Below are 14,319 nucleotides of genomic sequence, written 5' to 3'. Positions count from 1 at the left end.
TCTGATCCATCTGTCTGTATACCTATCTGATCTTTCTGGCTGTTGGTCTGTCTGTATACCTATCTGATCTGTCTATCTGTTGGTCTGTCTGTATACCTATCTGATCTTTCTGTCTGTTGGTCTGTCTGTATACCTATCTGAACTGTCTGTCTGTTGGTCTGTCTGTATACCTATCTGATCTGCCTGTCTGTTGGTCTGTCTGTATACCTATCTGATCAGTCTGTCTGTATACCTATCTGATCTGTCTGTCTGTTGGTCTGTCTGTATACCTATCTGATCTGTCTATCTGTTGGTCTGTCTGTATACCTATCTTGATCTTTCTGTCTGTTGGTCTGTCTGTATACCTATCTGATCTGTCTGTCTGTTGGTTTGTCTGTATACCTATCTGATCTTTCTGTCTGTTGGTCTGTCTGTATACCTATCTGATCTGTCTGTCTGTTGGTCTGTCTTTATACCTATCCGATCAGCCTGTCTGTATACCTATCTGATCTGTCTGTCTTTTGGTCTGTCTGTATACCTATCTGATCTGTCTGTCTGTTGGTCTGTCTGTATACCTATCTGATCTGTCTGTCTGTATACCTATCTGATCTGTCTGTCTGTTGGTCTGTCTGTATACCTATCTGATCTGTCTGTCTCTTGTTCTGTCTGTATACCTATCTGATCTGTCTGTCTGTTGGTCTGTCTGTATACCTATCTGATCTGTCTGTCTGTTGGTCTGTCTGTATACCTATCTGATCTGTCTATCTGTTGGTCTGTCTGTATACCTATGTGATCTGTCTGTCTGTTGGTCTGTCTGTATACCTATCTGATCTGTCTTTCTGTTGGTCTGTCTGTACACCTATCTGATCTTTCTGTCTGTTGGTCTGTCTGTATACCTATCTGATCTTTCTGTCTGTTGGTCTGTCTGTATACCTATCTGATCTTTCTGTCTGTTGGTCTGTCTGTATACATATCTGATCTGTCTGTCTGTTGGTCTGTCTGTATACCTATGTGATCCTTCTGTCTGTTGTTCTGTCTGTATACCTATCTGATCTTTCTGTCTGTTGGTCTGTCTGTATACCTATCTGATCTTTCTCTCTGTAAGTCTGTCTGTATACCTATCTGATCTGTCTGTCTGTTGGTCTGTCTGTATACCTATCTGATCTGTCTGTCTGTATACCTATCTGATCTGTCTGTCTGTTGGTCTGTCTGTATACCTATCTGATCTTTCTGTCTCTTGGTCTGTCTGTATACCTATCTGATCTTTCTGTCTGTTGGTCTATCTGTATACCTATCTGATCTGTCTGTCTGTTGGTCTGTCTGTATACCTATCTGATCAGTCTGTCTGTATACCTATCTAATCTGTCTTTCTGTTTTTCTGTCTGTATACCTATCTGATCTGTCTGTCTGTATACCTATCTGATCTGTCTGTCTATTGGTCTGTCTGTATACCTATCTGATCTGTCTATCTGTTGGTCTGTCTTTATACCTATCTGATCTTTCTGTCTGTTGGTCTGTCTGTATACCTATCTGAACTGTCTGTCTGTTGGTCTGTCTGTATACCTATCTGATCTGTCTGTCTGTTGGTCTGTCTGTATACCTATCTGATCAGTCTGTCTGTATACCTATCTGATCTGTCTGTCTGTTGGTGTGTCTGTATACCTATCTGATCTGTCTGTCTGTTGCTCTGTCTGTATACCTATCTGATCAGTCTGTCTGTATACCTATCTGATCTGTCTGTCTGTTGGTGTGTCTGTATACCTATCTGATCTGTGTGTCTGTTGGTCTGTCTGTATACCTATCTGATCTGTCTGTCTGTTGGTCTGTCTGTATACCTATCTGATCTTTCTGTCTGTTGGTCTGTCTGTATACCTATCGGATCTTTCTGTCTGTTGGTCTGTCTGTATACCTATCTGATCTGTCTGTCTGTTGGTCTGTCTGTATACCTATCTGATCAGTCTGTCTGTATACCTATCTGATCTGTCTGTCTGTTGGTGTGTCTGTATACCTATCTGATCTGTCTGTCTGTTGGTCTGTCTGTATACCTATCTGATCTGTCTATCTGTTGGTCTGTCTGTATACCTATCTGATCTTTCTGTCTGTTGGTCTGTCTGTATACCTATCTGATCTGTCTGTCTGTATACCTATCTGATCTGTCTGTCTATTGGTCTGTCTGTATACCTATCTGATCTGTCTGTCTGTTGGTCTCTCTGTATACCTATCTGATCAGTCTGTCTGTATACCTATCTGATCTGTCTGTCTGTTGGTGTGTCTGTATACCTATCTGATCTGTGTGTCTGTTGGTCTGTCTGTATACCTATCTGATCTGTCTGTCTGTTGGTCTGTCTGTATACCTATCTGATCTGTCTGTCTGTTGGTGTGTCTGTATACCTATCTGATCAGTCTGTCTGTATACCTATCTGATCTGTCTGTCTTTTGGTCTGTCTGTATACCTATCTGATCTGTCTGTCTGTTGGTCTGTCTGTATAGCTATCTGATCTGTCTGTCTGTATACCTATCTGATCTGTCTGTCTGTTGGTCTGTCTGTATACCTATCTGATCTGTCTGTCTGTTGTTCTGTCTGTATACCTATCTGATCTGTCTGTCTGTTGGTCTGTCTGTATACCTATCTGATCTTTCTGTCTGTTGGTCTGTCTGTATACCTATCTGATCTTTCTGTCTGTTGGTCTGTCTGTATACCTATCTGATCTGTCTGTCTGTTGGTCTGTCTGTATACCTATGTGATTCTTCTGTCTGTTGTTCTGTCTGTATACCTATCTGATCTTTCTGTCTGTTGGTCTGTCTGTATACCTATTTGATCTTTCTGTCTGTTGGTCTGTCTGTATACCTATCTGATCTGTCTATCTGTTGGTCTGTCTGTATACCTATCTGATCTGTCTGTCTGTATACCTATCTGATCTGTCTGTCTGTTGGTCTGTCTGTATACCCATCTGATCTTTCTGTCTCCTGGTCTGTCTGTATACCTATCTGATCTTTCTGTCTGTTGGTCTATCTGTATACCTATCTGATCTGTCTGTCTGTTGGTCTGTCTGTATACCTACCTGATCAGTCTGTCTGTATACCTATCTAATCTGTCTGTCTGTTGGTCTGTCTGTATACCTATCTGATCTGTCTGTCTGTATACCTATCTGATCTGTCTGTCTATTGGTCTGTCTGTATACCTATCTGATCTGTCTGTCTGTTGGTCTGTCTGTATACCTATCTGATCTGTCTGTCTGTTGGTCTGTCTGTATACCTATCTGATCTGTGTGTCTGTTGGTCTGTCTGTATACCTATCTGATCTGTCTGTCTGTTGGTCTGTCTGTATACCTATCTGATCTTTCTGTCTGTTGGTCTGTCTGTATACCTATCGGATCTTTCTGTCTGTTGGTCTGTCTGTATACCTATCTGATCTGTCTGTCTGTTGGTCTGTCTGTATACCTATCTGATCAGTCTGTCTGTATACCTATCTGATCTGTCTGTCTGTTGGTGTGTCTGTATACCTATCTGATCTGTCTGTCTGTTGGTCTGTCTGTATACCTATCTGATCTGTCTATCTGTTGGTCTGTCTGTATACCTATCTGATCTGTCTGTCTGTATACCTATCTGATCTGTCTGTCTATTGGTCTGTCTGTATACCTATCTGATCTGTCTGTCTGTTGGTCTGTCTGTATACCTATCTGATCAGTCTGTCTGTATACCTATCTGATCTGTCTGTCTGTTGGTGTGTCTGTATACCTATCTGATCTGTGTGTCTGTTGGTCTGTCTGTATACCTATCTGATCTGTCTGTCTGTTGGTCTGTCTGTATACCTATCTGATCTGTCTGTCTGTTGGTCTGTCTGTATACCTATCTGATCAGTCTGTCTGTATACCTATCTGATCTGTCTGTCTTTTGGTCTGTCTGTATACCTATCTGATCTGTCTGTCTGTTGGTCTGTCTGTATAGCTATCTGATCTGTCTGTCTGTATACCTATCTGATCTGTCTGTCTGTTGGTCTGTCTGTATACCTATCTGATCTGTCTGTCTGTTGTTCTGTCTGTATACCTATCTGATCTGTCTGTCTGTTGGTCTGTCTGTATACCTATCTGATCTTTCTGTCTGTTGGTCTGTCTGTATACCTATCTGATCTTTCTGTCTGTTGGTCTGTCTGTATACCTATCTGATCTGTCTGTCTGTTGGTCTGTCTGTATACCTATGTGATCCTTCTGTCTGTTGTTCTGTCTGTATACCTATCTGATCTTTCTGTCTGTTGGTCTGTCTGTATACCTATTTGATCTTTCTGTCTGTTGGTCTGTCTGTATACCTATCTGATCTGTCTATCTGTTGGTCTGTCTGTATACCAATCTGATCTGTCTGTCTGTATACATATCTGATCTGTCTGTCTGTTGGTCTGTCTGTATACCTATCTGATCTTTCTGTCTCTTGGTCTGTCTGTATACTTATCTGATCTTTCTGTCTGTTGGTCTATCTGTATACCTATCTGATCTGTCTGTCTGTTGGTCTGTCTGTATACCTATCTGATCAGTCTGTCTGTATACCTATCTAATCTGTCTGTCTGTTGGTCTGTCTGTATACCAATCTGATCTGTCTGTCTGTATACCTATCTGATCTGTCTGTCTATTGGTCTGTCTGTATACCTATCTGATCTGTCTGTCTGTTGGTCTGTCTGTATACCTATCTGATCTGTCTGTCTTTTGGTCTGTCTGTATACCTATCTGATCTTTCTGTCTGTTGGTCTGTCTGTATACCTATCTGATCTTTCTGTCTGTGGGTCTGTTCGTATACCTATCTGAACTGTCTGTCTGTTGGTCTGTCTGTATACCAATCTGATCAGTCTGTCTGTATACCTATCTGATCTGTCTGTCTGTTGGTCTGTCTGTATAGCTATCTGATCTGTCTGTCTGTATACCTATCTGATCTGTCTGTCTGTTGGTCTGTCTGTATACCTATCTGATCTGTCTGTCTGTTGTTCTGTTTGTATACCTATCTGATCTGTCTGTCTGTTGGTCTGTCTGTATACCTATCTGATCTTTCTGTCTGTTGGTCTGTCTGTATACCTATCTGATCTTTCTGTCTGTTGGTCTGTCTGTATACCTATCTGATCTGTCTGTCTGTTGGTCTGTCTGTATAGCTATCTGATCTGTCTGTCTGTATACCTATCTGATCTGTCTGTCTGTTGGTCTGTCTGTATACCTATCTGATCTGTCTGTCTGTTGTTCTGTTTGTATACCTATCTGATCTGTCTGTCTGTTGGTCTGTCTGTATACCTATCTGATCTTTCTGTCTGTTGGTCTGTCTGTATACCTATCTGATCTTTCTGTCTGTTGGTCTGTCTGTATACCTATCTGATCTGTCTGTCTGTTGGTCTGTCTGTATACCTATGTGATCCTTCTGTCTGTTGTTCTGTCTGTATACCTATCTGATCTTTCTGTCTGTTGGTCTGTCTGTATACCTATTTGATCTTTCTGTCTGTTGGTCTGTCTGTATACCTATCTGATCTGTCTATCTGTTGGTCTGTCTGTATACCTATCTGATCTGTCTGTCTGTATACCTATCTGATCTGTCTGTCTGTTGGTCTGTCTGTATACCTATCTGATCTTTCTGTCTCTTGGTCTGTCTGTATACCTATCTGATCTTTCTGTCTGTTGGTCTATCTGTATACCTATCTGATCTGTCTGTCTGTTGGTCTGTCTGTATACCTATCTGATCAGTCTGTCTGTATACCTATCTAATCTGTCTGTCTGTTGGTCTGTCTGTATACCAATCTGATCTGTCTGTCTGTATACCTATCTGATCTGTCTGTCTATTGGTCTGTCTGTATACCTATCTGATCTGTCTGTCTGTTGGTCTGTCTGTATACCTATCTGATCTGTCTGTCTGTTGGTCTGTCTGTATACCTATCTGATCTTTCTGTCTGTTGGTCTGTCTGTATACCTATCTGATCTTTCTGTCTGTGGGTCTGTTCGTATACCTATCTGAACTGTCTGTCTGTTGGTCTGTCTGTATACCAATCTGATCAGTCTGTCTGTATACCTATCTGATCTGTCTGTCTGTTGGTCTGTCTGTATACCTATCTGATCTTTCTGTCTGTGGGTCTGTTCGTATACCTATCTGAACTGTCTGTCTGTTGGTCTGTCTGTATACCTATCTGATCAGTCTGTCTGTATACCTATCTGATCTGTCTGTCTGTTGGTCTGTCTGTATACCTATCTGATCTTTTTGTCTGTTGGTCTGTCTGTATACCTTTCTGATCTGTCTGTCTGTATACCTATCTGATCTGTCTGTCTATTGGTCTGTCTGTATACCTATCTGATCTGTCTGTCTGTTGGTCTGTCTGTATACCTATCTGATCAGTCTGTCTGTATACCTATCTGATCTGTCTGTCTGTTGGTGTGTCTGTATACCTATCTGATCTGTGTGTCTGTTGGTCTGTCTGTATACCTATCTGATCTGTCTGTCTGTTGGTCTGTCTGTATACCTATCTGATCTGTCTGTCTGTTGGTGTGTCTGTATAGCTATCTGATCAGTCTGTCTGTATACCTATCTGATCTGTCTGTCTTTTGGTCTGTCTGTATACCTATCTGATCTGTCTGTCTGTTGGTCTGTCTGTATAGCTATCTGATCTGTCTGTCTGTATACCTATCTGATCTGTCTGTCTGTTGGTCTGTCTGTATACCTATCTGATCTGTCTGTCTGTTGTTCTGTCTGTATACCTATCTGATCTGTCTGTCTGTTGGTCTGTCTGTATACCTATCTGATCTTTCTGTCTGTAGATCTGTCTGTATACCTATCTGATCTTTCTGTCTGTTGGTCTGTCTGTATACCTATCTGATCTGTCTGTCTGTTGGTCTGTCTGTATACCTATCTGATCTGTCTGTCTGTTGTTCTGTCTGTATACCTATCTGATCTTTCTGTCTGTTGGTCTGTCTGTATACCTATCTGATCTTTCTGTCTGTTGGTCTGTCTGTATACCTATCTGATCTGTCTGTCTGTTGGTCTGTCTGTATACCTATCTGATCTTTCTGTCTGTTGGTCTGTCTGTATACCTATCTGATCTTTCTGTCTGTTGGTCTGTCTGTATACCTATCTGATCTTTCTGTCTGTGGGTCTGTTCGTATACCTATCTGAACTGCCTGTCTGTTGGTCTGTCTGTATACCTATCTGATCAGTCTGTCTGTATACCTATCTGATCTGTCTGTCTGTTGGTCTGTCTGTATACCTATCTGATCTGTCTATCTGTTGGTCTGTCTGTATACCTATCTTGATCTTTCTGTCTGTTGGTCTGTCTGTATACCTATCTGATCTGTCTGTCTGTTGGTTTGTCTGTATACCTATCTGATCTTTCTGTCTGTTGGTCTGTCTGTATACCTATCTGATCTGTCTGTCTGTTGGTCTGTCTTTATACCTATCCGATCAGCCTGTCTGTATACCTATCTGATCTGTCTGTCTTTTGGTCTTTCTGTATACCTATCTGATCTGTCTGTCTGTTGGTCTGTCTGTATACCTATCTGATCTGTCTGTCTGTATACCTATCTGATCTGTCTGTCTGTTGGTCTGTCTGTATACCTATCTGATCTGTCTGTCTGTTGTTCTGTCTGTATACCTATCTGATCTGTCTGTCTGTTGGTCTGTCTGTATACCTATCTGATCTGTCTGTCTGTTGGTCTGTCTTTATACCTATCTGATCTGTCTATCTGTTGGTCTGTCTGTATACCTATGTGATCTGTCTGTCTGTTGGTCTGTCTGTATACCTATCTGATCTGTCTTTCTGTTGGTCTGTCTGTACACCTATCTGATCTTTCTGTCTGTTGGTCTGTCTGTATACCTATCTGATCTTTCTGTCTGTTGGTTTGTCTGTATACCTATCTGATCTTTCTGTCTGTTGGTCTGTCTGTATACATATCTGATCTGTCTGTCTGTTGGTCTGTCTGTACACCTATGTGATCCTTCTGTCTGTTGTTCTGTCTGTATACCTATCTGATCTTTCTGTCTGTTGGTCTGTCTGTATACCTATCTGATCTTTCTCTCTGTAAGTCTGTCTGTATACCTATCTGATCTGTCTGTCTGTTGGTCTGTCTGTATACCTATTTGATCTTTCTGTCTGTTGGTCTGTCTGTATACCTATCTGATCTGTCTATCTGTTGGTCTGTCTGTATACCTATCTGATCTGTCTGTCTGTATACCTATCTGATCTGTCTGTCTGTTGGTCTGTCTGTATACCTATCTGATCTTTCTGTCTCTTGGTCTGTCTGTATACCTATCTGATCTTTCTGTCTGTTGGTCTATCTGTATACCTATCTGATCTGTCTGTCTGTTGGTCTGTCTGTATACCTATCTGATCAGTCTGTCTGTATACCTATCTAATCTGTCTGTCTGTTGGTCTGTCTGTATACCAATCTGATCTGTCTGTCTGTATACCTATCTGATCTGTCTGTCTATTGGTCTGTCTGTATACCTATCTGATCTGTCTGTCTGTTGGTCTGTCTGTATACCTATCTGATCTGTCTGTCTGTTGGTCTGTCTGTACACCTATCTGATCTTTCTGTCTGTTGGTCTGTCTGTATACCTATCTGATCTTTCTGTCTGTGGGTCTGTTCGTATACCTATCTGAACTGTCTGTCTGTTGGTCTGTCTGTATACCAATCTGATCAGTCTGTCTGTATACCTATCTGATCTGTCTGTCTGTTGGTCTGTCTGTATACCTATCTGATCTTTCTGTCTGTGGGTCTGTTCGTATACCTATCTGAACTGTCTGTCTGTTGGTCTGTCTGTATACCTATCTGATCAGTCTGTCTGTATACCTATCTGATCTGTCTGTCTGTTGGTCTGTCTGTATACCTATCTGATCTTTTTGTCTGTTGGTCTGTCTGTATACCTATCTGATCTGTCTGTCTGTATACCTATCTGATCTGTCTGTCTATTGGTCTGTCTGTATACCTATCTGATCTGTCTGTCTGTTGGTCTGTCTGTATACCTATCTGATCAGTCTGTCTGTATACCTATCTGATCTGTCTGTCTGTTGGTGTGTCTGTATACCTATCTGATCTGTGTGTCTGTTGGTCTGTCTGTATACCTATCTGATCTGTCTGTCTGTTGGTCTGTCTGTATACCTATCTGATCTGTCTGTCTGTTGGTGTGTCTGTATAGCTATCTGATCAGTCTGTCTGTATACCTATCTGATCTGTCTGTCTTTTGGTCTGTCTGTATACCTATCTGATCTGTCTGTCTGTTGGTCTGTCTGTATAGCTATCTGATCTGTCTGTCTGTATACCTATCTGATCTGTCTGTCTGTTGGTCTGTCTGTATACCTATCTGATCTGTCTGTCTGTTGTTCTGTCTGTATACCTATCTGATCTGTCTGTCTGTTGGTCTGTCTGTATACCTATCTGATCTTTCTGTCTGTAGATCTGTCTGTATACCTATCTGATCTTTCTGTCTGTTGGTCTGTCTGTATACCTATCTGATCTGTCTGTCTGTTGGTCTGTCTGTATACCTATCTGATCTGTCTGTCTGTTGTTCTGTCTGTATACCTATCTGATCTTTCTGTCTGTTGGTCTGTCTGTATACCTATCTGATCTTTCTGTCTGTTGGTCTGTCTGTATACCTATCTGATCTGTCTGTCTGTTGGTCTGTCTGTATACCTATCTGATCTTTCTGTCTGTTGATCTGTCTGTATACCTATCTGATCTTTCTGTCTGTTGGTCTGTCTGTATACCTATCTGATCTTTCTGTCTGTGGGTCTGTTCGTATACCTATCTGAACTGCCTGTCTGTTGGTCTGTCTGTATACCTATCTGATCAGTCTGTCTGTATACCTATCTGATCTGTCTGTCTGTTGGTCTGTCTGTATACCTATCTGATCTGTCTATCTGTTGGTCTGTCTGTATACCTATCTTGATCTTTCTGTCTGTTGGTCTGTCTGTATACCTATCTGATCTGTCTGTCTGTTGGTTTGTCTGTATACCTATCTGATCTTTCTGTCTGTTGGTCTGTCTGTATACCTATCTGATCTGTCTGTCTGTTGGTCTGTCTTTATACCTATCCGATCAGCCTGTCTGTATACCTATCTGATCTGTCTGTCTTTTGGTCTTTCTGTATACCTATCTGATCTGTCTGTCTGTTGGTCTGTCTGTATACCTATCTGATCTGTCTGTCTGTATACCTATCTGATCTGTCTGTCTGTTGGTCTGTCTGTATACCTATCTGATCTGTCTGTCTGTTGTTCTGTCTGTATACCTATCTGATCTGTCTGTCTGTTGGTCTGTCTGTATACTTATCTGATCTGTCTGTCTGTTGGTCTGTCTTTATACCTATCTGATCTGTCTATCTGTTGGTCTGTCTGTATACCTATGTGATCTGTCTGTCTGTTGGTCTGTCTGTATACCTATCTGATCTGTCTTTCTGTTGGTCTGTCTGTACACCTATCTGATCTTTCTGTCTGTTGGTCTGTCTGTATACCTATCTGATCTTTCTGTCTGTTGGTTTGTCTGTATACCTATCTGATCTTTCTGTCTGTTGGTCTGTCTGTATACATATCTGATCTGTCTGTCTGTTGGTCTGTCTGTACACCTATGTGATCCTTCTGTCTGTTGTTCTGTCTGTATACCTATCTGATCTTTCTGTCTGTTGGTCTGTCTGTATACCTATCTGATCTTTCTCTCTGTAAGTCTGTCTGTATACCTATCTGATCTGTCTGTCTGTTGGTCTGTCTGTATACCTATCTGATCTGTCTGTCTGTATACCTATCTGATCTGTCTGTCTGTTGGTCTGTCTGTATACCTATCTGATCTTTCTGTCTCTTGGTCTGTCTGTATACCTATCGTATCTTTCTGTCTGTTGGTCTATCTGTATACCTATCTGATCTGTCTGTCTGTATACCTATCTGATCTGTCTGTCTATTGGTCTGTCTGTATACCTATCTGATCTGTCTATCTGTTGGTCTGTCTGTATACCTATCTGATCTTTCTGTCTGTTGGTCTGTCTGTATACCTATCTGAACTGTCTGTCTGTTGGTCTGTCTGTATACCTATCTGATCTGTCTGTCTGTTGGTCTGTCTGTATACCTATCTGATCAGTCTGTCTGTATACCTATCTGATCTGTCTGTCTGTTGGTGTGTCTGTATACCTATCTGATCTGTCTGTCTGTTGCTCTGTCTGTATACCTATCTGATCAGTCTGTCTGTATACCTATCTGATCTGTCTGTCTGTTGGTGTGTCTGTATACCTATCTGATCTGTGTGTCTGTTGGTCTGTCTGTATACCTATCTGATCTGTCTATCTGTTGGTTTTGTCTGTATACCTATCTGATCTGTCTGTCTGTATACCTATCTGATCTGTCTGTCTGTTGGTCTGTCTGTATACCTATCTGATCTGTCTGTCTGTTGTTCTGTCTGTATACCTATCTGATCTGTCTGTCTGTTGGTCTGTCTGTATACCTATCTGATCTGTCTGTCTGTTGGTCTGTCTGTATACCTATCTGATCTGTCTATCTGTTGGTCTGTCTGTATACCTATGTGATCTGTCTGTCTGTTGGTCTGTCTGTATACCTATCTGATCTGTCTTTCTGTTGGTCTGTCTGTACACCTATCTGATCTTTCTGTCTGTTGGTCTGTCTGTATACCTATCTGATCTTTCTGTCTGTTGGTCTGTCTGTATACCTATCTGATCTTTCTGTCTGTTTGTCTGTCTGTATACATATCTGATCTGTCTGTCTGTTGGTCTGTCTGTATACCTATGTGATCCTTCTGTCTGTTGTTCTGTCTGTATACCTATCTGATCTTTCTGTCTGTTGGTCTGTCTGTATACCTATCTGATCTTTCTCTCTGTAAGTCTGTCTGTATACCTATCTGATCTGTCTGTCTGTTGGTCTGTCTGTATACCTATCTGATCTGTCTGTCTGTATACCTATCTGATCTGTCTGTCTGTTGGTCTGTCTGTATACCTATCTGATCTTTCTGTCTCTTGGTCTGTCTGTATACCTATCTGATCTTTCTGTCTGTTGGTCTATCTGTATACCTATCTGATCTGTCTGTCTGTTGGTCTGTCTGTATACCTATCTGATCAGTAAGTCTGTATACCTATCTAATCTGTCTTTCTTTTTTTCTGTCTGTATACCTATCTGATCTGTCTGTCTGTATACCTATCTGATCTGTCTGTCTATTGGTCTGTCTGTATACCTATCTGATCTGTCTATCTGTTGGTCTGTCTGTATACCTATCTGATTTTTCTGTCTGTTGGTCTGTCTGTATACCTATCTGAACTGTCTGTCTGTTGGTCTGTCTGTATACCTATCTGATCTGTCTGTCTGTTGGTCTGTCTGTATACCTATCTGATCAGTCTGTCTGTATACCTATCTGATCTGTCTATCTGTTGGTGTGTCTGTATACCTATCTGATCTGTCTGTCTGTTGCTCTGTCTGTATACCTATCTGATCAGTCTGTCTGTATACCTATCTGATCTGTCTGTCTGTTGGTGTGTCTGTATACCTATCTGATCTGTGTGTCTGTTGGTCTGTCTGTATACCTATCTGATCTGTCTGTCTGTTGGTCTGTCTGTATACCTATCTGATCTTTCTGTCTGTTGGTCTGTCTGTATACCTATCGGATCTTTCTGTCTGTTGGTCTGTCTGTATACCTATCTGATCTGTCTGTCTGTTGGTCTGTCTGTATACCTATCTGATCAGTCTGTCTGTATACCTATCTGATCTGTCTGTCTGTTGGTGTGTCTGTATACCTATCTGATCTGTCTGTCTGTTGGTCTGTCTGTATACCTATCTGATCTGTCTATCTGTTGGTCTGTCTGTATACCTATCTGATCTTTCTGTCTGTTGGTCTGTCTGTATACCTATCTGATCTGTCTGTCTGTATACCTATCTGATCTGTCTGTCTATTGGTCTGTCTGTATACCTATCTGATCTGTCTGTCTGTTGGTCTGTCTGTATACCTATCTGATCAGTCTGTCTGTATACCTATCTGATCTGTCTGTCTGTTGGTGTGTCTGTATACCTATCTGATCTGTGTGTCTGTTGGTCTGTCTGTATACCTATCTGATCTGTCTGTCTGTTGGTCTGTCTGTATACCTATCTGATCTGTCTGTCTGTTGGTGTGTCTGTATAGCTATCTGATCAGTCTGTCTGTATACCTATCTGATCTGTCTGTCTTTTGGTCTGTCTGTATACCTATCTGATCTGTCTGTCTGTTGGTCTGTCTGTATAGCTATCTGATCTGTCTGTCTGTATACCTATCTGATCTGTCTGTCTGTTGGTCTGTCTGTATACCTATCTGATCTGTCTGTCTGTTGTTCTGTCTGTATACCTATCTGATCTGTCTGTCTGTTGGTCTGTCTGTATACCTATCTGATATTTCTGTCTGTAGATCTGTCTGTATACCTATCTGATCTTTCTGTCTGTTGGTCTGTCTGTATACCTATCTGATCTGTCTGTCTGTTGGTCTGTCTGTATACCTATGTGATTCTTCTGTCTGTTGTTCTGTCTGTATACCTATCTGATCTTTCTGTCTGTTGGTCTGTCTGTATACCTATTTGATCTTTCTGTCTGTTGGTCTGTCTGTATACCTATCTGATCTGTCTGTCTGTTGGTCTGTCTGTATACCTATCTGATCTTTCTGTCTGTTGGTCTGTCTGTATACCTATCTGATCTTTCTGTCTGTTGGTCTGTCTGTATACCTATCTGATCTTTCTGTCTGTGGGTCTGTTCGTATACCTATCTGAACTGTCTGTCTGTTGGTCTGTCTGTATACCTATCTGATCAGTCTGTCTGTATACCTATCTGATCTTTCTGGCTGTTGGTCTGTCTGTATACCTATCTGATCTGTCTATCTGTTGGTCTGTCTGTATACCTATCTGATCTTTCTGTCTGTTGGTCTGTCTGTATACCTATCTGAACTGTCTGTCTGTTGGTCTGTCTGTATACCTATCTGATCTGCCTGTCTGTTGGTCTGTCTGTATACCTATCTGATCAGTCTGTCTGTATACCTATCTGATCTGTCTGTCTGTTGGTCTGTCTGTATACCTATCTGATCTGTCTATCTGTTGGTCTGTCTGTATACCTATCTTGATCTTTCTGTCTGTTGGTCTGTCTGTATACCTATCTGATCTGTCTGTCTGTTGGTTTGTCTGTATACCTATCTGATCTTTCTGTCTGTTGGTCTGTCTGTATACCTATCTGATCTGTCTGTCTGTTGGTCTGTCTTTATACCTATCCGATCAGCCTGTCTGTATACCTATCTGATCTGTCTGTCTTTTGGTCTGTCTGTATACCTATCTGATCTGTCTGTCTGTTGGTCTGTCTGTATACCTATCTGATCTGTCTGTCTGTATA

This window comes from Lampris incognitus, chromosome 1 (assembly GCF_029633865.1).
Source record: "Lampris incognitus isolate fLamInc1 chromosome 1, fLamInc1.hap2, whole genome shotgun sequence".
Classification (NCBI taxonomy): domain Eukaryota; kingdom Metazoa; phylum Chordata; class Actinopteri; order Lampriformes; family Lampridae; genus Lampris; species Lampris incognitus.
This window is presented reverse-complemented; position numbering follows the sequence as displayed.